Source organism: Chiloscyllium punctatum, chromosome 7 (genome assembly GCF_047496795.1).
Source record: "Chiloscyllium punctatum isolate Juve2018m chromosome 7, sChiPun1.3, whole genome shotgun sequence".
NCBI lineage: Eukaryota > Metazoa > Chordata > Chondrichthyes > Orectolobiformes > Hemiscylliidae > Chiloscyllium > Chiloscyllium punctatum.
The window spans coordinates 35,696,632-35,724,093 of record NC_092745.1 but is presented as its reverse complement, the minus strand read 5'-3'; the positions used below and the strand labels follow the sequence as shown (position 1 = coordinate 35,724,093).

Here is a 27,462-nt window from a genome sequence, read left to right as displayed (position 1 = left end):
GGTGGTAATGTGAGTAACATTCTGCCAAAAGTCAAAGTGACTCCCTTGGTTTTGCTGGCATTAAGAGCTAGGTTGTTCTCAGTGTACCATTTTTCCAGGTCATCTACCTCCTGTCTGTAATCTGTTTCATCACCACCTGAGATTTGACCGACTATGGTGGTGTCATCAGTGAACTAGTAAATGGCATTAGTCTAGTATTTGGCAACACAGTCATGGATATTCAGTGAGTACAGTAGAGGGCTGAGTACGCACCCCTGGGGGGCTCCAGTGTTGAGTATTAGTGAGGATGAAATATTGTCCCTCATCTTCACTGATTGTGGCCTGTGGATCAGGAAACTGAGGATCCAATTGCAGACAGTGGAGCTCAGTCTGAGATCACGAAGTTTAGTTCTCAGTCTCTGAGGGAATAATAGTGTTGAAGACTGAACTGTAGTCAATGAGTAGGACTTTTTCTTAGCTCTTCTTGGTGTCAGGATGTTCTAGGGAGGAGTGAAGGGCAAGCGATATGACATCTGACGTGGATCTGTTGGTCCAGTAGGCAAATTGGAGCAGGTCAAGAGTAGTGGCGAGGCTGGAGTTAGATAATGCATGACCAGCCTTTCAAAGCACCTCATGACCACTGAAGTTAGGGTCACTAGGCGGTAATCATTGAGACATGCTGCATGAGCCTTCTTAGGCACAGGGATGGTGTTGGCCCTCTTGAAACAGGCAAGGACAGTGACATGCTGCAGGGACAGCTTGAAGATGTCTGAGAAGACCTCTGCCAGTTGATCTGCACGTGCTCTGAATGCACAGCCTGGTACTCCGTCTGGTCCCATCGCTTTCCTTGGATTCACACGGAGGAAAAATGATCTGACCTCTGATGCAGTGACTGCTGGGATAGGTTTGTCAGGACTTGTGTTACCTCTCTGCCAAAATTCTGCTTAAAGTCAGCATAGAAGGCGCTGAGATGATCTGGGAGGGGTGTTTCATTGTCTGCTATCGAAAGGGAAGCTAAAAGATAGGTGAGAGAAATAAATTGTGAATAGTGGTTCGTTAATTATTCTCGGTTATACCTTAAGAAATAAAGTTGTTAATTATTACTTTAAATAGTTCTTGGCCACTCGATTTTAACTGTTACAACATTGGGTAAACCCTCCTGCTTAATTTAAAAGCAGCAACACAGAAATGATTTATTCCTGTGCAACCAGCGACATCCAGAGCCCACAAATGAATGTATAAACAAACAGATAGAGCTGGACTAACTGTGACCCTGAGGGGAGGTGACAGATGGATACAAAGGGGATGCTTCCTCTTGTGGGGGTATCCAGATGCAGGTCCCATTAATGCATAACAATTAATAACTCCCCACTAAACGTATGTCGAGTACAGTCTGATAACTTGAACATTTATAATTACGCACACATGTCAGCAAGGTGACAGGAGCAGCAAAAACTCTCTGCCTTATCCTGTTCAGATTTGTTCACAGTTGAGGACATGGTTGGAGATACAGCAGGCGGTGAGTAAGGAGGAATGGGATCTTGTGAAGGTAGGAATCGACTGGTGAGCAGCCTCTGATGATCCACCCACATCCCACTCCAATATTTATCTTTGTACTGTCTTTGTATAGGATTACTTGTTGTATGTTTGGGGGAATCACAAGGTTTTTACAGCACAGAAGGAGGCATTTTGGTCCATTATGTCCACACCAACTACCAAGCATGTTCCAATCCTGTTTCCCAGCACTTGGCCCTTAGTCATTTATGTGAAGGGGTTTCAAGGACTCAGCTAAATGTTTCTGGAAGAAATTGAGGGTTCCTGCCTCAACAGCCTCCTGATTGTGGGAATCTATTCACAATGAGCTAAATACCCAGCAATCAATGTCTTCTATTCACTCATGGGCTGTGGGCATCCTGGCTGTGCCAGCATCTATTGCCCATCCCCAATTGCAGCTCAACCACCTTCTCCAGGACAGCTAGGGATGGGCAATGAATGCTGGCCCAGCCAGTGATGCCCATAACCCATGAGTATGTACCAGAAACACAGGCCCTGGGCCCCTCTCTCAGTGATATCAGTGTGCAGAGGACAGTATCACTGGAGTGTAACCCATTAACTAGCCCAGCAGCACACCCATGTGGAGCTGGAGGAGAAGAGTCCCAGTCTGCAGGGAGAATCAGTGACGATGTACCTCTCTCATCCTCTGCCCTAAACTATATTATTTTAGAGTCATTTCAAACTATAGGTGACCCTCACGTACCCTCAATCTGAGCTCAAACAAAAAAAAATGTTGTTAACTGTGGCAACAAGATCTCACAAAGTGAACCACAGCTCTACATAAAGTAGTTTCTCACAACTGAATCTAATTTTGCCAATTGTTTGTTTGTATTTTATATCATGGGAAATGTTGTATTTTACAATCAGTACCTTCCTGTCATTTTCGTTGGCAGCAGTCATTGTTTGGGAATCTCATTGGTTTAATCTGGTGAGTGAGTCAATTTTAAACGCACACTGCGCCCCCCCCCCCCCCCCCCACCCCACTCTTGTTCTTGAGGAAGTTAGTGGTCATATCTTGGGGACAGTCCATATCACAGGACAGAAGGTGTTGGATGTACGAGAATGTCTGAAGGTGGATAAATCTCCTGGTCCTGACCAGATATATCCAAGAACACCGCAAAAGGTGACAGAAGAAACTGTGGGGGCTCTGGCTAATATTTTTGCAGCATCTTAAGCCATGGGTGAGGTCCTGGAAGACTGGAGGATAGCAAATGTTGTGCCATTATTCAAGAAGGGCTGTAACGGAAAACCTGAGAACTAGAGACCAGTCAGCTTAACATGGGTGGTGGGAAATTTACTTGAGAAGATTCTGACAAAGATACACATGCATTTTGAAAGACAGAATTTGATTAGGTGTAATCAGCATACCTTTGTGAGTGGGAGATCATGCCTCACAAATTTGTCAGAGTTCTTTGATGAAGTGACCCGGAAGGATGATGAGGGCAGGGCAGTGGATATGGTCTGGATGGATTTCAGTTAGGCCTTTGGTAAGGTTCCACATGGTAGGCTGCTTTGGGATATTAGTTTGCATGGAATCCAAGGACACAAAATTGGTTTGATGGTAAGAAGCAAAGAGTAATATTAGGAGGATGCTTGTCAGACTCGAGGTCTGTGACTAATGGAGTGCCTCATGGGCTGGTGCTGGGCCCATTACTGTTTGTTCACTATATCAATGATTTGGGTGAGAATGTACAAGGCATGATTAGCAAGTTTGATGATGACATTAAAATAGGCGGTATCGTGGACAGTGAGGAAGATGATCAGAAAGTGCAGCAGGACCTTGATCAGCTGGGGAAGTGGACCGAGAAATGGCAAATTGTATTTAATATAGATAAGTGTGAGGTCTTGCATTTTGGAAAGTCAAATCGAGGTAGGAGTTTCATGGCAAATGGTCGGGCCTTAAGGAATGTAATGGATCAGGGGGATCTTGGAGTTCAGGTTTCCACTTCTCTGAAGGTGGAGTCACAGGTGGACAGGGCAATGAAGAAGGCTTTTGGCTCACAGGCCTTCATTGACTAAGGAAGTTGGGAAATTATGTTGTATTCATACGGGATGTTGGTGAGGCCGCGCTTGGAGTGTTATGTTCAGTTTTGGTTGTCATGTTATAGGAAGGGTGTTATGAAACTGTAAAGAATGCCGAAGAAATTTACAAGGATTTTGCCTGGACTGAATGCTCTGAGTTATAGGGAGAGGTTGAACAAGCTTGGATGTTTTTCTTTCGAGCAAAGGAGACTGAAGAGGGACCTTATAGAGGTGAATAAGATTATGAGAGGCATGGATGGGGTGAATGGACATGGTCTTTTTCAACAGGGTTGGGGAATCAAGGACGAGAGGGCATCAGTTTAAGGTTGGAACAGAAGGAATAACAAGGAATGAGGGGTAACCTTTTTGCACAGAGGGTGGTACACATATGGAATGAGCTGCCAGCGGCAGTGGTTGAGATGGGTACATTAACAAAAGTTAAAAGATGTTTGGACGAATACATAGATGGGAAAGGATTAGAATGATATGGGCCATGTACAGGGAAATGGGTTAGCATGGATGGGCAATTTGGTCAGCATGGAGCAGTTTGGGCCAAGGGGCCTGTCTCCATGCTGTAGGACTCTATGACTGTATGACTCTCTGGACTGAGAACTGCTCTACAGAGTTTATGATGTTTTGCACAAGTCAGTTCCCATGATTCACTGTTTCAGTCTGCTCATCCTGTCTTACACACAAAATGCTCTGTCTGGATCTTTACACAGGTCTGTCCAATATTCTTCCCTTTGAGACTTAATAAACCGATGTGTGTGGATGTGACAGAGAAAAGGCTAAAGGATTCTATTTGTACAGTGCACAAAGAACAAATTATCTATCTTTTTAATTTAATTTTCAAACAGGTTTGGTATTGAATGTAGTTAAAATTCGGCAATATTTTATGCTTAACTTGCAGCAGCCTGTTGTCCCAGTGAACAGGTTCCTTTTGTTGGTGTGTTTATCTGTCATGCCAGCTGCCCCCTGTTGTTCACCCTGGTGGAGGCAACTCTTGGAGGCAGCTCACATTTGTAACAATTGTATTTTCAATAAGAAACTAACTCCCTTTGTTGGTCTGGCTCTGTTTTGGGATTGCTCCATAGTGCTGACCCTTCAGCTAGATATAAAGGAAGATCTCAATTCTTTCTTGTTCACTTCAAACCATTCGATTGGTGTCAACATGACCACATTCTGTACAGAAGTTAGGCTCTACTCTGTCCTGTAAATCTCAGTTATAGACACACCAATCACAGCATTCCATTAATCCAGGTTTAACAGGAATATGAGAATGGGGGCCAGGAAATGATCCCAATTTGTCCTGGCAGAGCAAACCCCTCTCCATTCTCTTCATCAAATCAAATCAAATCTGAAATCACCAACTGAGTTTCACACTGGAATCAAACTCAAGGAAGGATGGCATACTGCAAAGCTGAGACACACACCTATAGACAGTACTGGGTAACAGTCACACCCACACTCAGAGACACACACCTACAGGCAGTACTGGGTAAGTCACACCCACACTCAGAGACACACACCTACGGGAAGTACTGGGTAACAGTCACACCCACACTCAGAGACACACACCTACAGGCAATACTGGGTAAGTCACACCCACATTCAAAGACACACACCTATAGACAGTACTGTGTAACAGTCACGCCCACACTCAGAGACACACACCTACAGGCAGTACTGGTTAACAGTCACACCCACACTCAGAGACATGCACGGACAGACAGTACTAGGTAACAGTCTCACACCCACACTCAGAGACACACACCTACAGGCAGTACTGGGTAACAGTCACACCCACACTCAGAGACACACACCTACAGGCAGTACTGGGTAACAGTCACACCCACACTCAGACACACACCTACAGGCAGTACTGGGTAACAGTCACACCCACATTTTGAGACACACAGCTATAGACAGTACTGGGTAACAGTCACACCCACACTCAGAGACATGCACGGACAGACAGTACTGGGTAACAGTCTCACACCCACACACAGAGGCGCACACCTAGACACAGTATTGGGTAACAGTCATAACCACACTCAGAGACACACACCAAGAGACAGTACTGGATAACAGTCACCCCCACACTCAAAGACACACACCTACAGACAGTATGGGTAACAGTCACATCCACAGTGACAGACAGCATTGGGTAACAGTCACACCAACTCAGGATCATGCATGCTGTGAGATCTGGCTGACCCTCACTCTGGACTAAGTCCTCACTCTGTTCAGTTTTGAGCTGTCACTGTGAGCAACAGGCTAAGGTGGGAGAAATGCATGTAATGACTGAAGCCTCCAGTGTCTGTGATTGGCCACAGCAACAGCAGAGAGGGCACAGTGTGATCCCACCAGCTGGGTCTGGACCAACAGAGTGAAGAGGGAATGCCTCAGATTGTAATGATTGAGCCCCAGCAGCTTTCAGTTTCTGTTCTGTTTGGAATCGGGTAAACTTGACAGATTCCAGATCGAAGGGATCATTTGGAAATTATTGGATCTTCAGCTGATGTGTCAGATTGACAGGCCAAACAGCCATCAGGACAAGCACGTGCTGAAATGCAGTCAATCAGCTGAGTGGGTGAGAGTCACTTCCAAAGCCAGACAGAGACTGAACTTTCTTCATCTTTATTATCTTTACCAGATTAACATTGACGGAAAACAGTCTGCAATTAACAGCCCAGACAGAGGAAACTGCACAAATTCACAGCCACAAAACAGATCTTGAGGAAAACACTTGTGGAGATTTTCTCAATAGCATGAGAATCCTGTCCCTTTAAACAGTGACAAACCTTAAATTGGAACTGCTGGCTGAGCAGGAAGGAGATCAGGTTTACTGAAGCAGAGAATTCTGAGGTTCACATTGTTTTGTACAGCTGACAGTCTTCAGCATCTTCAAAAGTTTTTACTTGGCATCGTAAGTCTACACTGTCCCCATCAAACACTCCCTAGATAGGGACAACAGGCTGTAGATACAGAGTAAAACTTTCTCTACACTGTCCCATTGACATAACTTCACCCTGAACCTCAGAGGTGTCTCTGAGCCAGTCCTGAGAAGGAAGAGAGTTGAAATTCAATGCTGACAATGACCTTTGTCCTGCCAGCTCAGCCCTGTTCTATTAAAGTTGTGTCTCTTCTGTGGACTGTCTCAAACATTCTACACACAGTCTGATCTCCTGATGCTCTTGCTGAGGGGAGAGGGGAGGGTCACGTGGGTGAGAGCACAGGAGAAGCGAGCGTTGGACTCCCAGTCAGACCCAGAGAGGGTCAGCAGGCTGCTGACACTGTAGGTGCTGTCCGAAGCTCGCAGGTAGTTGCTGGTCTGAACCCCGTCCGAAATGACTGCACCGTCCTTCTTCCACTGCACCTCCAGCTCATCGGGATAGAAGTGATTGGCAAGGCACACCAGGGTGGCAGTGCCCTTGGCATTGACCTGCTCCGGGGAGGGGGGCAGCAGGGTCAGCTTGGGCTGAGAGTTGTCACGGCCTGAAAGACAAGACAAACAATCTTAATCCTTGCTAATCATAGGGATTTCATCTTTCCAAACATAAACTGGTAAAATAATCCAATTGAACATTTGTCGCCAACACAGAACAAACCCAACAAACAAATGGTTGATTATTGAGATTCCTTTTTGATGGTAGATATTTCAGTCCCCCACCCAGAGTACAGTCTGTGCCCTCACCACCCTCAGTGCTTCATCCAAGTGCTGTTCTCATTGATCAGCCGAGGGAGGGCAGTACATAGTAATCAGTAGGAGGCTTCATAGAATCATACAAGACAGTCTGGGTGCTGAGCCAAGTTCGTTTTAAAGGTTGTGAGGTTGCCCAGCTCAACTACCCTCCCAGGCAGTGCATTTCAGACCCCATCCTCTGGGTGAAAATACTCCTCCTCAAATCCCCTCTGAAGCTCCTGTCTTTCACATTGAAATTATGCTATTGACCCTCCGATGAAGGGGAACACCTGCTTTCTATTCCTCATAGAATCCCTACCGTGTAGAACAGGCCGTTCGGTGTACAAGTCTATACCAACCCTCAAAAGAGCAACCACCCAGACCCATTCCCCTACCCTATTATTCCACATTTACCCCTGACTAATGCACTTATCCCACACATCGCTGAGCACTTTGGGCAATTAAGTATGGTCAATTCACCTAACCTGCACATCTTTGGATTGTGGGAGGAAACTGGAGCACCCGTAGGAAACCCACGCAGATACATGGAGAATGTACAAACTCTACACAGACAGTTGCCCGAGGCTGGAATCAAACCTGGGTCCCTGGTGCTGTGAGGCAGCAGTGCTAACCACTGAGTCACCGTGCCACCCTGTCCATGTCCCTTACAATCGGAGACACCTCTATCAGGGACCCCCTCAACCTTCTCTGCTACAAAGAAAACAACCCGAGCTTATCCAGCCTCTCCTCACATATGAAATGCTCCATCCCAGGCAATATCCTGGTGAATCTCCTCTCGACCCCCTCCAGTACAATCACATCCTTCCCATAGTGTGGTGACCAGAGCGGCAGACATTTCTCCAGCTGAGGCCCAGCCAAAGTTCTGTACAGCTCGAACACATCTTCCCTGGTTTTATAATCCAGGCCTGGAATGATAAAGACTGCACATGTATGCTGGGTCGGTCATGCTGGTTGTACAGGGAGGATGAAGCTGGTATCTGGGACATTGTCTGTAAGGTATGATTTTGTGAGTATCACTGTTTCAGCCTGTTGCTTGACAAGTCCTTGACAGTTCTCCAGAATTTGGCGTGAACCCCCAGATGTTGGTAAAGAGATTGGAGCAGGGTAGACGTGGCTGTGTTTGATGTTGTTTCCGGTGCCAAGGTCGACGTCAGGTAGTCCATCAGGTTTTATTCCTTTTTTGAGACTTCCCAGCGATTGTTACAATGAAGGGCCTTGCCCAGCCATTTTAGAGGGTAGTTAAGTGTCAAACTTATTGCTGTGGGTCTGGAGTCACATGTAGATCAGACTGGGTAAGGACTGCAGATGTGCTTGTCCCAAGATTTCAGTCCTTTGCCTCAATATCTCTTTAACAAACCTACGATCATCCAAATATCGGGAGAACTTTATTCAAGAGCATTGGAGCAGACTTGGATCAACCCACTTCAGGACGGAGTCACATTAGGTGTGTGTGTAGAAGGTTATAGATTACATTTCAAATCTTGCTGCACACCACTGGGCTGAGGTCAAGGGTGAGGCTGTAAAGAGTCTCAGTGTCCTGGGTTCAGCCAGGGTCACTGCTCCTAATGACCCTATGACTTCTGGAAGGTGAGAGCACACAGACAATGGGTGAGGGTCAGGAATACGATGCTCCAACCTCAAATAAAGATTTGCATTCGTGTAGCACCTTTTGCCCACATTAGGATGACTCTTGAGCCTCTCTTGCATTTGTGCAAGATCCCAGAGAGCAAAACAGGAGTGAGCAGAGAATCAGATTTTTAGTGACATTGATTGGGGGATAAATATTGATGAGGACACTAGAGGGAGCTACCCCACTCTTTGTCTCATCATGTGATTGGATCTTTTGCAGCCCCTTGAGAGGGCAGACATCAGATCATCACATCTGAAAGAACATTCATCTGACAGTGCAACACTCTCACAGCCCTGAAGCTCTGACATTGTAACACTCCCTTAGCGCTGACCCCCCAACAGTGTGGCACTCCCTCAATACTGCACTGCACTCTCAGCCTGGATGATGGGCTCAAGTCATAGTCATAGAGATGTACAGCATGGAAACAGACCCTTCGGTCCAACTCGTCCATGTCGACTACGTATCCCAACCCAATCTAGTCCCACCTGCCAGCACCCAGCCTATATCCCTCCAAACCCTTCCTATTCATATACCCATCCAGATGCCTTTTAAATGTTGCAATTGTACCAGCCTCCACCACTTCCTCTGGCAGGTCATTCCATATACTTACCACCCTCTGCATGAAAACGTTGCCCCTGAGGTCTCTTTTATATATTTCCCCTCTCACCCCAAACCTATGCCCTCTAGTTCTGGACTCACCGACGCCGGGGAAAAGACTTTGTCTATTTACCCTATGCTGCCCCTCATGATCTTGTAAACCTCTATAAGGTCATCCCTCAGCCTCCGACGCTCCAGGGAAAACAGCCCCAGCCTATTCAACCTCTCCCTATAGTTCAAATCCTCCAACCCTGGCAACATCCTTGTAAATTTCTTCTGAACCCTTTCAAGTTTCACAACATCTTTCTGATAGGAAGGAGACCAGAATTGCACGCAATATTCCAACAGCGGCCTAACCAATGTACAGTACAGCCGCAGTCTCTGGAGTGTGACATGAAGCCACAACATTGTGAGTCTGATGGGAGAGCGCTCCTCACTGAGGCCCGTCTGACATCTTCCAGTCCAATATTCGGCCATGCTCCCCACCTCCCACCTCACACTTGGTGGAATGAGTCCACTTGGGGAGGCTCGAGATGTTTCCCAGCCAGAGATAGTGCCTTCAGGAGAGAGATGGAGAGCAGATGATTGTGGAGGTGGGGAGGGGGAGGGGGTGTTGGTGGGGTCTATTGTCTTGAGGTGGAGTGTGGGACATTGAAGCAGGTGCGGAGCCCTTTCCCCAAAAGGAGTTGGTAAGTCGATGGGTGAAAGTGGGAGGGGCACTAGAGTAACATCTTTGTTGCTGCTGAAACCCTTGCTGCCTGCTCAGTCACATCTGAGAGACACACAGACACATCAGACACACAGGAGGCAGCTTTCTGTGGATGTTCTCCTGGGGCAGGTCTCATCAACACGGAGATTGTGGGAGCTCCCAGTTCATCCAAACAAAAGAAAGACTTATATTTCTATCGAGTATTTCATATGTCAGCCTCTCCCAAAGATATTTACAGTCAGTGAGGGACTTCTCTGAAAACCAGTCACTGTTGTAATGTCAGGAATGTAGCAGCAAGTTCGCATACAGCAAGATCCCACAAGCAGCAATGAGATCAACGCACAAGTTAGTGATGTTGCTCCGGGGATAAATATCAGCCTGAACTCAACCCAAACAGATAGCTACTGAGCGTTTCCCCTGGAACACTGAAAGTACTAGATTGTGAACCCTGATGAACATCATTGTCATTCGACCTTTGCCGAAAGATAACCAGGAGTTTGCATCTTGTTCCATGTGGGAACTTCACAATGCTTCCCAGCTCCTGGAATACCATAGAATCCCTACAGAGTCGAAATAGGCCATTGGTCCAACTAGTCCACACCGACCCTCCGAAGAGTAACCCACCCAGATGCATACCCAACCCTATTACTCTACATTTCCCCAGACTAATGCACCTATCCAACACACCCCTGAATATTATGGACAATTTAGCATGATCAATTCACCTAACCTGCACTTCGTTGGAATGTGGGAGGACACAAGAGCACCTGGAGAAAACCCTTGTAAACACGAGGAGAATGTACAAACTCCACAAAGACAGTCACCTGAGGCTGGAATCGAACCCTGGTCCCTGACGCTGTGAGTGTAGAAAGTGTGGTCAGTGACATCAGTTGAAGCTCCAGGTTTCGGAGCTTGAGCAGCAGCTGGTGTCAGTGTGGAGCGTCCCTGAGGCTGAGAGCTCCGTGGAGAGCACATTTCTAGATGTGGTCACACTGCAGCTTCAGAGTATGCAGGGAGAGAGGGAATGGGGGAGCAGCAGACAGTCCAAAAGGATCTGGCAGCTAGTACAGGAATCCCCGAGTGCATCACACTCTCCAACCGGGATTCAGTTCAGAATCCTGATGAGAATGATGGTTCATCTGGGGAGTGCAGCCAGAGCCAAGTCCATGGCACCACGGGGTGGAGGTGGGGGGGGGGGGGGGGGGGGAGCTTAGCTGTACAGGGGGCACAAGGAAGACTCCAAGAGCGATATTGAGAGGAGATTCGAGAATGAGGGCAATCGATAGGTGTTTCTGCATCTGTAGATGGGAATCCAGGATGGTGTGCTGTCTCCATGGTGCCAGGGTCAAAGATATCACTGAGCGGCTGCAGAGCACCCTGAGGGGAGAGGGGGAACAATCAACAGTTGTGATCCACATTGGTCCCAGTGATAGAGGCAGAAAAGGGATGTGGTCCTGGAGTCAGGGAGCTCAGGGTGGAATTAGCAGTAGGAGCTCAAAAGTAGGAATCTCTGGAATACTCACTGTGCCCGACACAAGTGAGAATAGAAAGAGAAGGAGAAGACAGGTGAATGTAGGGCTGGAAAGAGGATCCAAGAGGGAGGACCTCAGGTTTTTGGGACTGGCTCGGGGGAAATGGGACCTGTACAAACCAGACGGGTGCTCCTGAACAGAGCTGGGACAGAGTTCTTTGTGGAGTGATTCGCTGGTGCTGTTAGAGAGGGTTGAAACTAACTTGGCAGGACTGTGGGACCCAGGAGGAGATAGCAGAGAGGAACACCAAGGTCCACAGAATCCTGAGAGAGATAGACAGCAGCAGAATGTGGAATTGGAATTTATTCGTCAGGGTTAGAGTGAGGGTGAGAGTAATAAAGTCTAAATCACGGTCACTGTGCATGTATGGAACTGCACAGAGTGGGGACTAAGACTGGGGAGTTACAGAAATAGATTGCTATGTGGGAATCTGATGTAGTGACTCTGACAGAGACTGGGCTCAAAGAAGGGCAAGACTGTGTCTTAATTCCTGGATATTAGATGTTCCATAAAGATAGGAAAAGGGCTGGGGGGGGGTGGGGAGGAATTGGTTGAAGAGACCACTGCAGAGCTGGAGAAAGAGGATGTCTCAGAGGGGTCAAGGACAGAGTTAATTTGGTCGCAATAAGGAACAAAAAAAGGTGCAGTCAGATTATTCAGTGCAGTCTTTAGGTCACCGACCAGTGGGAAGGATGGAGAGGCACATATCTGAATGGTAGACAGATGGTAGACAGGATTATATCATTAAATCACATGGGATTCAGGAAGAGCTAGTGAACTGGATATAAAATTGGCTTGACAATAGGAGACAGAGAGTGGTGGTAAAGGATTGTTATTCAGATCGGAACTCTGTGACCAAGCAATGTTCCACAAGAATCTGTTCAGGGTCCACTGTTGTTTGTCATTTATATAAATGATTTCGATGAGAATATAAGAGGTATGGGCCATAAGATTGCAGATGACATCAAAATTGGTGCCACAGTGGACAGTGAAGAAGGCTACCTGAGAATGCTTGATCAACTGGGCCAGTGGACCAAGGAATGGCAGGGTGGTGAAGCAGGTAATGAGCACGCTTGCCTTAATCGGTCAGAACATTGAGTACAGGAGTAGGGACATCATACCAAAGCTGTACACGACATTGGGAGGGCCATATCTGGAGTACTGCATACAATTCTGTTGCCTTGCGACAGGAACTATATTATCAAACTGGAAAAAGGATGTTACCGAAACTGGAAAGTTTGAGTCAGAAGGAGGGGCTGATTAGGCTGGGACTTGTTTCTCTGAAGTGTAAGGGGCCGAGGGGTGATCCTTCAGTAGTTTATAAAATCATGAGGGGCAGAGATAAGGTGAATAGCGAAGGTCTTTTCCATGGGATATGGGTGTCCAAAACTGGAAGGCATAGGTTTAAGGTGAGAGGGGAAAGATTGAAAAGGATCTGAGGGGCAGCATTTTCGTACAGATAGTGCTGCAAGCATGAACCGAGCTGCCAGAGCAACTGGTCGAGGTCAGTACATTTACAACATTTAAAAGACATTTGGACAGGAACATGAATAGGAAAGGTTATGAAGGATATGGCCAAATCAGACTAGGGAGCATAGATTAGGTTAATTAATCAGGAAGGATGTTAATATTTCGCAGAGAGAACAAAGAATATACTCAAGGAAGGTTTGGGGATGAGGTACATTCGTGATGAAGAGAGACTGGAGAAGCTGGGACTGTCTTACTTGGAGAAGAGAAGGCTGAGGGGAGATTTGATTGAGGAATTCAACATCAGGAGGGGTCTGGACAAAGTAAATAGGGAGAAAATATAATATTGCGTGCAATTCTGGTCTCCTTCTGATCAGAAGGATGTTATAAAACTTGAAAGGATTCAGAAAAGATCTACACGGATGTGACCGGGGTTAGAGGATTTGAGCTCGAGGGAGAGGCTGAATAGGCCGGGGCTGTTTTCACTGGAGCGTCGTAGGCTGAGGTGGGGGGGGGACCTTATAGAGGTTTATAAAATCATGAGGGGCATGGGTAAGGTAAATAGACAAGGTCTTTTCCCTGGGGTGGAGGAGGGAGTCCAGAACTAGACAGCATCGGTTTAGGGTGAGAGGGGAAAGATATAAAAGAGACCTAAGGGGCAACCTTTTCATACAGAGGGTAGTGCATATATGGGATGAGCTGCCAGAGGAAGTGGTGGAGGCTGGAACAATCCCAGCATTTAAAAGGTATCTGGATGGATATATAAATAGGAAGGGTTTAGAGGGATATGTGCTGAGGTCCTGATGAAGGGCTTTTGCCTGAAATGTCGATTTTCCTGCTCCTCGGATGCTGCCTGGCCTGCTGTGCTTTTTCAGCACCACTCTAATCTAGACTGATTTATCGCATCTGCAGTTCTCACTTTTTTTTTTAAAGACAGATATGGGCCAAGTATCGGCAAGTGGGACTAGATTAGGTGGGATATCTGGTCAGCATGGACAAGTTGGACCAAAGTGTCTGTTTCCATGCAGCACATCTACGTGACTCTATGACTCTAAAATGTGTCCACTCGTTAAAGGATTGAGAGCAAGAGACCACAGCTTGAAGTTAGTTGGTAAAAGAAGCAAAAGTGAGATAGGGAAGAGCATTTTCAGCCAGTGAGTGGTTAGAGTGTGGAATGCACTGCCTGAGAGTGTGGTGGAGGCAGCTTCAATTGAAACATTCCAAAGGGAATGAGACTGTTATTTCAAAAGGAACAATGTGTAGAGTGACAAGGAGAAAGCAGGAGAATGACACTCAGTGAATTGCTCATTCAGAGAGCTGGTCTAGACAGGATGGGTGGAATGGTCTCCTTGTGCACTGTAACAATTCTGTGATTGTGTGATTGAGCAGAGTTAAATTTGGGGGAGGTGGGAGCTCGGTGTCTCATTGTGCTGCTGCTGCTGCTGCTGCTGAGGTCAGTGAGATCAGAGACTGGGACAGGGAGCCAGAGCTCACATCAAACTCTGCCCGTGTCTGTCACACTGAGACTGGCAGGAGGCTACTCACTGATTTCAGTCCATGCTGCAGTAATGGGACCACAGGCTGCAAATGGACAGAGCTCCTCCACACGGTGAGTAAAACTGACTGACTTATATCTTGCTGCTTAAAGGGGGCAATGGAACTAAAGAAATACAGCTAGACACCCTGTTAGACAGTGCTCCTCAATCAACCATTTCATTCACTGCAGCTCCCGACTAACACCTTCAACAATTCAGCAACTGTATTTTAGAAAGTGTATTTCAGTATTAACAGGGTTAATAACAGAGGATTGAGGTTTACTTACTCAGTCGGAGCTTGGTTCCTTTACCGAACGTAAAGGGTTGCTATTATGTTGCATACAGTAATAGTCAGCGACATCCTCATTCTGAACGTTGCTGATTGTCAGGGTGAAACTGGTCCCTGATCCACTGCCGGTGAATCGATCGGAGACTCCTGTGAATCGAGTTGTTGCATCATAGATCAGGAGAGAGGGTTTCTGTCCTTCTCGTTGCTGGTACCAGCTAACCCACTTGCTAACAGATTGACTGGCCGTACAGGTGATGGTTGTGGTCTGGCCCAGTCCCACTGACAGCACCGGGGGAGACTGGCTCATGGTGATGTCCCCACTGATACCTGAGGGGTCAGAGAGAAATACAGTAAAGTCAGACCTGTCACAGAAAGAGCCTGTCAAATGAGAGATTGTTGGAGACACCGAGCATTCCTCTGGTTTCAGCATTTTCCCTTCAATCACAAGTCAGTGGAATTGAAGTGAAATGGAGAGCAGCTAAAGATTCAAGTTGGAAGGAGAGAGGTTTGTACCTGCGATGCAGAATGCCAGGGGCCAGATCAGCTGGATGTGTGAAATCATGGTGTGTGCTCCTGTCCCTGTGCCTGGTTCCTGATAAACTCTCCCTTCACTGGGCTCTGCTTTATAAAGCTGCAGCCTGTGAGAGTCTGACTGGGTGTTCCTCAGTATGTAAATGGCATCAGGCAGAGAGCCACGTAGCCCTTCACACTTCCTCTTCTCTCTCGCACTCACTCACTCATTTGCTCACAATTTTAAATTTTCGAGATCTTGAGCAGATTTTTAAGTTGTTAAATTTATTTTCAGGTTTTGGCATTACTAGCTGAGCCAACATTCATTGCTAACTCCTAGTTGCCGAGCGGGCAGGTCACAGTCATACACATTGTTCTGGGTCTGGAGTCACATGTAGTCCAGACGAGGCAAGAAAGGCCATTTCCTTTCCTCATTGACATTTCTGAATCCGATGGGTTTTTTTGATGTGTTTGTGGTCACCATGAGACTCTTCATTCCAGATTTCTTTTTAATTGATTTCAAATTCCACCACCAGCTGAGGCAGAATATGTTCCTCAGAGCATTCCCAGTGTCCCTGGATTAATGGTGTTACGACAATACGAATAGGCCGTCACCACCCCTGTATCCCTCACAATCTCCTTTCCTCTCTTTTTCTCACACTGTCCTTTCTCACCCACTGTCACACTCTGTCTATCCCCTCTCTCACGCACTCTCCTTTCTCACTCACTGTCACTCTCTGTCTCTCACCCTCTCTGTGTCCAAGGAATCTTGACAAATTGGTATCAGAATTTGCTGAGAGTAAGGAAACAGAGGGTAAGGGATGAGGGCTGTTTTTCTGACTGAGCGTCTGTGCCCAGTGCGGTCCCACGGGGTCAGTGTTGGGGCTTTAGCTGTTTGTGGTTTATACCAATGATTTAGACTTGCATGAAGGAGGTTTCGTAAGTTCGCAGATGATACAAATATTAATCGGTGATAGATAGTGAAGAGGATAGCCTTCGATTACAGGAGGATAGAGATGGACTGGTTAAATGAGCTGATCAGCGGCAAATGGAACTCAATCTGAATAAATGTGAGGTGATGTACTTGGGCAGGACAAACAAGGCAAGGGAATACATGATGGAGAGTAGGACCCAAGGACTGTAGGACCCTACATCAGTAGGATCCTTGGACAGTAGGACCCTTGGATAGTAGGACACGAGGACAGTAGGACCCTAGGACTGCAGAACCTGATGACAATAGGATCTTGCTGTGAGTATGCACAGGTCCCTTCAGGACAAGCAGATAAAGTAGGCACCAAGGAATAGGGATACTTACTTTTTCTAATCAAGGTATAGAGTTTTAAAAGCAGGGACGTTATGTTGGATCTGTATAAGATATTGGTTAGGGCCACAGCCAGGGCCCTAACCAATCCAGGAATTGTGTGCAATCCAGGAATTCACATTACAGCGGGGATGTGATAGCACTGGAGAGGATGTAGAGGAGATTTACCAGGATGGAGCCTGGGCTGGAGAATTTCAGTTTCTTGAGTCATAGAGGAAAACAGCAAGGAAGCAGACCCTTCCGTCCAACCAGTCCACACCGACCATGTTCCCAAACTAAAGCTAGTCCCACCTCACTGCTATTGGCCCTTATCCCTCCAAACATTGCTTATTTAAGTACCTATGCAAATATCTTCTAAATGTTGTAACTATACCTGCATCCACCAGCTCCTCTGGAAGTTATTCCACTCAGGAACCACCCCCTGAGTAAAAAAACTTGTCTCTCGTGTCTTTTTTAAACCTTTCTCCTCTCAACTTAAAAATATGTCCTGAGTCACCTGCCATTCACCTCATCTCCACCCCTCCTGATTTTATAAACCTCTATGCTGTGGGCCAAGCACTGGGAAATGGAATTAGAAAAGGAAGGTGTTGGTTTTAACTGGTTAAGATTCAATGGGCCGAAATATCAGTGACAGAGCCTCCTTCACTCTCTGTCTGTCTCTCTCTATCTGTCCTTCTGAATATATGTCTATGAATTTATCACGATCCAGCTCTCCTTTTGTATACTTTCCTTTCTTTTTCTCCATCTCTTTCTCTTTCTGTCTGTTTTTTTCTCTCTCTCTCTGTCTGTCTCTCCAAGCATCTCCCCATCTCATCCCTTTACCCCCCCCCCCCACCACCGTTTCTCTTTTTCTGTCACTCTCCACCTCTCTCCCTATCTCTCTCCCTGTCACTCTCTCTTCCTGTCTCTATGATGTCACCCCTCAGCCTCCTATGCTCCCATGAACGAAGTCCCATCCTATTCAGCCTCTATTTATAAGTCAAACGCGATATTCTCAACAACATCCTGGTGAATCTTTTCTGAACCCTCTCCAGCTTAATAATGTCCTCCTGAATGCAGTACTCCAGAAGAGGTCTCACCAACGGCCTACACAACCTCAATATGACATCCCAACTCCGATACTCAAAGGTCTGAGCAATGGAGACAAGCCTAGTGAAGCTTTCCCAACCGCCCTGTCTACTATGGAGAGAGATTGGACAGATTAGGGCTGTTTTCCTTGGAGCAGAGGAGATTGAGAGGGGACATGATTGAGATGTAGAAAATTATGAGGAGCAAGGACAAGATAGACAGGAAGAAACCTTTCCCCTTGATGGAGGGATCATTGACCTGGGCATGGGTTTAAGGTAAGGAGCAGAAGGTTAACATGGGACATGAAAAAAAAACCTTTTAACCCAAAGGGTTCAATCTGGAGAGAGGCAGAAACCTTCAAAACCTTGAAGAAGTATTTAGATGTGTTCCGATGATTAGATTTGATTCCCTACAGTGTAGAAACAGGCCCTTCGGCCCAACAAGTCCACACTGACCCTCCGAAGAGCAACCCATCCAGACCCATTCCCCTACATTCACCCCTGACTAATGCACCTAACACTACGGGACAATTTAACATGGCCAATTCACATAACCTGCACATCCTTGGACTGTGGGAGGAAACCGGAGCACCCAGAGGAAATCCACGCAGACACGGGGAGAATGTGTAAACTCCACACAAACAGTCGGCCAAGGCTGGAATCGAACCTGGGACCCTGGTGCTGTGAGGCAGCAGTGCTAATCACTGAGATGATGTTAAGGCATTCAAGGCTATGGGCCATGTGCTGGGAAATGGGATTAGAATAGGCAGGTGCTGGTTTTAACTGGTGTAGATTCAATGGGCCGAAGGGCCATTTTCTGTGCTGCAGATCTCCATGACTCTCTCTGTCACTCAGCCACACTGCTCTACCATCTCTCTCTTTCCTGTCTTTCACCATCTCTGTAAACCTTTCCACCTGTCCATCTGTATCAGTGACAGAGCCTCCTTCACTCTCTGTCTCTGTCTGCCTCTCTCTACATCTGTCCTTCTGAATTTATGTCTCTCTATTGATCACTATCCAGCTCTCCTTTTGTATACTTGCCTTTCTTTTTCTCCATCTCTTTCTCTTTCTCTCTGTTTTCTCTCTCTCTCTGTTTCACCATGCGTTTCCCCATCTCATCCTTTCATGCTCCACCATGTTCTCTTTTTCTGTCACTCTCCACCTCTCTCCCTAACTCTGTCCTATCTCTCTCTCTTCCTCTCTCTCTCTTTTCTCTCTCTGTCCCTCCCTCTCCCTCTTCTCTCTTTCTCTCTCTCCTTGTTTTGCTCTCCCTCAGATGAAAATGTAAAGATATGAATTAGGAGCCAGAGAATGGCACTGAGTTCTAGATACTGTTCCACCAGACAATAAGCTGGCAGCTGATCTAATTGTAACCTCAAACCCACAGCCCCCTCTCACCTGATCACTTCTCACCCCCTTGGTTGACAATAATCTACTGTAAAAATGGTCAACAACTCTCTTCCTGAAAAGGTCCTGGAAGAACAATTCCACACTCTCACAATCCTTTGAGAGAAATTCCTTTGCTTCATTTCTGTTGACAATGGGGCCAGGGTGACGGTGATGGAGTGAATGTGAGTGTGATACTAGCCCAGTTCTGGTATCTTCCATAGGGGAAAATGTCCTCTCCACATGCACAACATCTCGGCCTCTCAGTATGTTCGAAATTTCAATCAAGTCACCTCTTGCTCTTTGAAACTCTAACGGATACAATCCCAGTCTGTCTGATCTTTCCTCATCAGTCGGAATCCACACTCATTCCAAGGATTAATCTGGGAAACCTCCTCTGAACTGTTCCCAACACATTTCCATCCTTCCTGAAATAAGGAGTCCAAGGCTATGCACAGTCCTCCAGATGTGGGCTCATTAGTTTCCTGTAGAACTGAAATAGAACTGCCCAACTTTTGTATTCAATTCCCCACGTGATAAATGAAAACATTCTCTGAACTTCCCTGATGACTTGCAGTGCCTGTTCATGACTGTTTTGTGATTCGTGCACTGAGATATCCAAATTCCTTTGCATCTCCGAACTCTGCAATCTCTCCCCATTTCGATAATATGCTTCTTTTTCATCCCTCCTTTATCATCTCTTCTTTTTCATGGACAATTCCACATTTTAGTCGAGAGTGTAGTGCTAGGAAAGCACAGCACGTCAGGCAGCATCCAAGGAGCAGGAAAATCAATGTTTAGGGCATAAGCCCTTCATCAAGAATCAGCCCTCATTCCTGATGATGGGATTAATCCCAAAACGTCGATAGCCTCATTCCTAATAAAGGACATATGCCTAAAACATTGATTCTCCTGCTCCTGGGAAGCTGCCTGACCTGCTGTGCCTTTTCAGCACCACACTTTCATTTCTGATCTCCAGCATCTGCAGTCCTCACTTTCTCCTAATTCCACATTTTACCAAATTATTCTCCATTTGTCATACCTTTGCCCACTCATTTAACTTTTTTGTAGCCTCCTTTAGACTGCATCACAACTTACTTTCCAAATTGTCTCTGTCTTGTCGACAATTTCCTTTCCTCCCACTTCATCCAACTCATTGATTGAAATTGGAAACAGTTGAGGGTCCAGCATTGACCACTGTGACAAAACCATTCGGTATACTTTGACCAACAGAAAAAGACTCTCAAGCCTTTAACTCTCCCACTCCAGCTGTCTGGCTCTTTATCTCTCTATCCATCTCCACCTTCCTCTCTACTTATGATTCCTTCACTGTCCCTTTCCCAAACTCTGTCTCACTCCCTATCTCTCTCTCTCTCTCTTTCTCTAACTCTCTCTCTCTATACTCCAAACTCTTTCACTCTCTCTCTCTCTGTTATTCAAGAGAGCTCTCCCTCATTCCTGTTTCTCTCGATGCCTGTCCCTCTGCCTACTCACTCCTCTCTCCCACCCTCCATCTCCTATCATTCTCGAACTGATCTCTACACCCCATGTTACTGCTCGACATTGGGACACAGAGTCCTGGTGCAGCAGTTAAATGCCTTCTCTCTCTCTTTCTATGTCACTAACAGTCTCCTGCTCACTCTCCCTCTGTACCTCACTCTGTCTCTCCCTGCCCTTCTCCCTTTCCACCCTGCTCCCTGGGGGGATATAGTTAAATTCAGGGGAAATCTCCCACTGTTCTTCCTCACCAATGGATGTGAATCCTTCACCAATAAACATGAGCCTGCTTCCCACTCGACTGTCCAGTAACTGAGTTGCAAACCTCACATCCTCTCCATCATATAGGCCTCTTATTTCCATCTTCACAACATTGTCTGTCTCTGCACGACATCAGCCCCTAGACCACAGAGACTCTTACACCCGCTCATCCCACCTCCTGACTCCATGATTCCGACGTTTCTCCCAGCTTCCTCTATCCATGAACCCCAGCTTGTCTGAAATGGAGTGGTCCCTTCCCTGTCTCACACCAAATGCCATTGCAGAGTGATCCCTGAACTAACTGCCTTCCTCCCCATGACCTCACTGACCCATCCCCTGAGCTCACTGCCCTCCTCCCCATGACCTCACTGACCCCTGCTCCTGGCCTCACTGCCAGACAATTACCTCCATGGCCTCCCTCCTCCCTCACACTGTGTCCTGCTGCAGACTCACATTCCCTCCCTCCTCCTTCCATCTCTGGTCTCCGGCCCATTGCTGCTACCTCCATCCCACCATTGACAGCAGAGCCTTCAGACCCCGACAGCGTCCTCTCTGACCTCCCTCGCTCTTCTCTTACCATTGATTTGCTGACTTATTCCTCATCAGTAAATCTACTCTGGCCTGTTCCCTGAGTTAGTTCAAGAGCGTTTTGCATGAGACAACACTCTTCTGTAAACTGGGTTGTCTGTTTCTCCCAGTCTTTGTGTAAAGGTGAGACGAAGTGTGTGTAAGCTCTTATACAGCACAGACAGAGGTCACTGGGCCGATTGTGCCTGTTAGTCAAATTAGTCCAATGAGCCCCATTTACCCAGCCCTTCCTGTATAACCCTGCAATTGTTTCCTTTTCAGCTATTTCTCCAAATGCCCTTTTTGAAAGTTGCTGTTGAATCCACTTCCACTCACCTTGCAGACCGTCATCATGAACTCGCTGGATAAAAATGTTCCTATCTTCTCCCTTGTCCTTCAGACCCTTTCTGAAATGTGTGCCCTCTGGTTACTGACCCTCCTGCCTGGAGAAACAATTTGTCCCATATTTACTGCATCTAATCTCTCTAATTGTGAACCCCTCATTGAGTGAGACCTATTTCCAGCACAGGGGGAGAACATTCAGCCTGTCAGGTAAATGCTGTCATTTCATGGGGCAATCCAGTCAGTCCCACCCCCTCCCCTCGTCAGCCCCCAGAGCCTTGCAGGTTTATTTCCATCAAGAGCCCATCCAATCTGTCATTGTAATAACTGAGTGTCTTCACCTGCCTCACCTGAATGGGCACTAATTTCCAAGTCATTACCAATTGCTGCTGAAAACAAAGTTCTTCCTGACATCGTGTATCTCCTCGCCAACAAAATGTAAGGTAATCTCAATGTGAAGATGGGATTTTGTCTCCATACAGACTGTGCAGTAGTCGCTCTTACTGATACTGTCATGGACAGATACACCAGCAGCAGACAGATTGGTGAGGGTGATAGTGAGTATGTTTTTCCCTCTTGTTGGTTTCCTCACCACCCGCCCCATGTCCAGTCTAGCAGCTGGATCAGGTCGAACGTGACCAGCTTGCTCAGTAGTGATGCTTCTGAGCAGCTCTTGATGGTGGACTTTGAAGTCCCTTACTCAGGGTATATGTTGCATCCTTCCCACCCTCAGTGCTCCCTCCAAGTATTATTCAACATGGAGGAGGACTGACTGCTCAGTTGAGGTTGGAGGATAGGGGGATGCTATGGGGTAATCAGCAGGAGGTTTCCTTCTCCATGTTTGACCTGCTGTCATGAGGCTTCATGGGTTCCATAGTTAATAGTGAGGACTCCCAGGGCAACTCCCTTCTGACTGTACACATCACTGTGTTGCCTCCCCTGCTTGGTCTATCCTGCCAGTTGAAAACTGAGAGAAAAATTCTGTGTCGACTTCACAGTTTGGAGACAGAGCTGCTGCTGGATTCTGTTTTTGATCTTTGAGTGTGTGTTTGTGAGAGAGAGACTGACACTTTTACCATCATTACACTCAGGATCCTAGTCCTTATATTCTTATTTGCTGTCAGATTCCAGGGAATGCAGATGGTTCACAGTTTTCTCTCATCTCAGTAACAAACAGCCAGCTGCTCCGAGCTCCTTCTTTCACTTCCTCTTTTGGTGAAGTTTCAACCTTGCGAGCTGACAGTCTTTGCAGTTATTTTTTACTCTGGGGCTTTTTGCGGTGGTCAAAATCTCTAATAATAAGTGTCCAATCAGTGACAATCACAGCAGCTAAGAGCAGTCAGGACTGAGGAGCCAGGCTCACTGGGAAACACATTGGGAAGATCAAAGCCATCCTCTTCAGCTCCCGGCACAAACTCCATCCCTCTCCCTGAGCACTGTCTGCTGCTCAAACAGACTCGTTACAACCTTGACCTCATCTTTGAGGCTGATCTAAGCTCCACATCACCATCCCCCGCCCTAATCCCCCATGCTCGCTGACCTCCATTGGCTCCCGGTCTAGCAACACTTCGATTTTCAAATTCTCACCCATGTTCTCAAACCCTTCCCTGCCCTCCCTCCACAGCCAGATCATTCTTCCTCAAATAAGGGGACCAAAACTGCACATAATAGAATCATAAAATCACAGTACAGAAGAGGCCCTTCAGCCCATTGAACCTGTAACAGCCAACAACATTAAACCTGCATGAGTCCCGCTTTCCAATATTAGGCCCTTAGCCTTGAATGCTATGACATTTCAGTGTTCATCCTAAGCTTATGAGGTTTCCTACCACAACTATCCTCCCTGTCAACGTATTCAGATGGTCACCATGTTCTGGGTGAAAAATATGCTCCTCAAATCCCCTCTGAAGCTCCTGCCTTTCACATTGAATGTGTGCCACCATGTTATTATCTCTCTGCCTCAGGAGAACATTTTATCCACCCTGTACATTCCCCTCATATCTTTAAACATCTTTATCAGGGACTCCCTCAACCTTCTCTGCTTCATCATTGAAATGCTCCATCCCAGGCAACTTCCTGGTTAATCTCATCTGTAGCCCCTCCAGTAAATTCACATCCTTCTTATAGTGTGGAGACCAGAATTGCACACAGTACTTCAGCTCTGGCCTCACCTAAGTTCTGAACAGTTCCAGTATAACCTCCCTGTTTTTATCACCCACCCCTAAAATGATAAAGGTAAGTGTCCGATATGTCTTCATTCCTGCCCTGTTAACCTGTTGTGTCTTCCACAGCGGTTCACCTCACATTTAGTACGGTTAAATCCCATCTGCCTTTGCTCTGCCTATTTGACCAATCCACTTACATCCTCCTGTAACCTAACACCTTCTTCCTCACTGTTAACCATCCACCAATCTTCATGTCATATACAAACTCATTTTCATTCACTAACCCCACCCCTTACACCATCACATTCTCATCCACATTGTTTCTAAGTATCACAAATAATAAGAGACCAAGCAGTGATCCCTGTGGTATCCCACTGCACACTGGATCCAGTCACACAAACAACTTTCTGCCTCTTTGCTCTGTCTCCTGTCACTGAGCCAATTTTTAATGGAATACTCCAGGTGTGATCTCACTAGAGCCCTGCAAAATTGCAGCAAGACACCTCTGCTCCTGTACTTGAATCCTATCGCTATGAAGACCTCAATACCATTGGCTTTCTTCACTACTTGCTTCTCCTGCAATGCTTACTTTTAGCGACTTGTGTAGCACCTTTCCATTCTCAGTCTAACCCCATTCAGATAATAATCTGCATTCCTGTTGTTGATACTAAACTGGGTAACTTCATATTTATCCACATTATATTTCAACTGTGACTTACTCAACTCATCCAAATCACACAGAAGCACCTCTGCATCCTCCTGATAGCTCCCCCTCTTCACCAGCTTTGTGTCATCTGCTGACCTGGAGATATTAACCTTCAGCGCAGCAGGTCAGGCAGCATCCAAGAAGCAGGACAATCGACGTTTCGGGCATGAGCCCTTCTTCAGGAATGAGGAAAGTGTGTCCAGCAGGCTAAGATAAAAGGTAGGGAGGAGGGACTTGGAGGAGGGGCGTTGGAAATGCGATAGGTGGAAGGAGGTCAAGGTGAGGGTGATAGGCCAGAGTGGGGGTGGGGGCAGAGAGGTCAGGAAGAAGATTGCAGGTTAGGAAGGTGGTGCTGAGTGCGAGGGATTTGACTGAGACAAGGTGGGAGGAAGGGAAATGAGGAAACTGGAGAAATCAGAGTTCATCCCTTTTCAAATTCTCCTGCTCCTTGGATGCTGACTGACCTGCTGCGCTTTTCCATCAACACATTTTCAGCTCTGATCTCCAGCATCTACAGTCCTCACTTTCTCCTCGAAGATATTAATCTTAATTCCATCATCTGAATCATTAACATATCATATGAGTAGCTGGTATCCAGACCTGTGCTCATCCAGCCCTTTCAGAAAAAGGCCCGTTTATTCCTACGTTACATCTATATCAATGATTTGGATGAGAATGTACAGGGCTTGATTCATAAATTTCCAAATCACACTGAAATAGGCGGTATCGTGGACAGTGAGGAAGGTTATTAGAAATTGCAGCAGGACTTTGATCAGCTGGGGAAGTGGGCCGAGAAATGGCTAATGGAGTTTAATATAGATAAGTGTGAGGTCTTGGATTTTGGAAAGTCAAATCAAGGGAGGGGTTTCATGGTGAATGCTAGGGCCTGAAGGAGTGTAGTGGAGCAGAGGGACCTTGGAATTCAGGTGCATGGTTCTCTGGAAGTGGAGTCACTGTTAGATAGGACAGTGATGAAGGCTTTTGACACACTGACCTTCATCAGTCAGGACATTCACTGTAGAAGTTGGTGAGGCCACACTTGGAGTATTGTGTTCAGTTTTGGTCACCTTGTTATAGGAAAGATGTTATTAAACTGGAAAAGAGTGCAGGAGAAATTTACAAGAATGTTGCCAGAACTCAAGGGTCTGAGTTATAGGGAGAGGTTGGACAAGCTAGGACCTTTTTCTTTCGAGCATGGGAGACTGAGGGGGAACCTTCTTGCAGTGTCTCAGATCATGAGAGGGATGGATAGGGTGAATGCACTCAGTCTTTTTCCCAGGGTTTGTAAATAAAGGACGAGAAGGCATCAGTTTAAGTTTAGAGGGGAAAGAATAAAAGGGAATCTGAGGGGCACTTTGTTACACAGAGGGTGGTACACGTATGGAATGAGCTACCAGCAGAAGTGATTGAGGCGGGTACATTAACAATATTTAAAAGGCATTTGGCCAAATACATGGGTGGAAAAGGTTAAGAAGGATATGGACCAAGTACAGGGAAATTGTGTTAGTGTGGTCGGACATTTTGGTCGGTGTGGGCTAGTTTACGCTGAAGGGCCTGTCTCCGTGCTGTAGGACTCAATGACTCCATGACTTTGTTTCCTGTCTGCAATCAGTTCTCTATCCATGTCAATACACTGCCCACAATCCCATGAGCCTTAATTTATATGCTATCCTCTTTTGTGGGATTTATCAGAAACCTTTTGAAAGTGTAAATGAAGCACATTAATCCAGAATTAAGAATCTAATAATGACCATGCATCCACTGTTGATTGTTGGAAAAACCCATCTGGTTCACTGATGTCCTTTAGGGAAGGAAACTGCCATCCTTACCTGGTTTGGACAACATGTGACTCCAGACCCACAACAATATGGTTGACGTTTAACTGCCCTCTGGGCAATAAGGCTGCCTATGCAGTGAGACCCTCTTCCCATGAATGAATAAAGAAAAAAAAACTACGAGCTTCACCTTGTTAAATCCATTCCTTACATCCTCAAACAATTCCAGTTGATTTGATAAGTATGATTTCCCTTCCCACAATCCATGCTGACTCTGTTCAATCCTGTCACTGTTTTCCATGTGCTCAGCTATTACATCTTTTATAACAGACACAAGTATTTTCCCCAATACCAACACCAGGCTGACTGATCTAAAATTCCCTGTTTTCTCTCTCCCTCCCACTTTAAGAGTGGGGTTACATCAGCAACTCTCCAATCTGAAGGAATTGTTCCAGAATCAATAGAATCTTGGAAGATGATCACCAATGTTTCCAAAGTTTTTGAGCCATTTCCTGAACACCTAGTATGTCGATTATCAAACTTTAATCCCATCAATTTTTCCAAATCCATTTACCTTTAAAAACTGTTCCGCCCTCGCTCTAGACCAGAGGTGGGGAACCTTTTCATGTTGGAATGCTGCATTATGTTAGTTGTAATCTAATAAGGCTGCATCCAAGAAACTTCAATTATATATTCTTGAAAATTCACATTTTTTTAATTGTGGCGGTCAGTCTGTGAGGATTATTTTGTTGAACTTTCTTTTACTCTCTGGTATTTTAAATACATTCATTTTAAGATTAAAATAAAAATAATGAAGGATGAAAAATACATATTACTAAAAAAAA

At 46.2% G+C, this 27,462-nt stretch overlaps 1 pseudogene; it reads right to left on the bottom strand.

Moving 5' to 3' along the window:
- Positions 1–6,179: 6,179 nt before the first annotated feature.
- Positions 6,180–27,462, bottom strand: part of LOC140479581 (Ig kappa chain V region Mem5-like) — a 483,791-nt pseudogene continuing 462,508 nt past the window's right edge.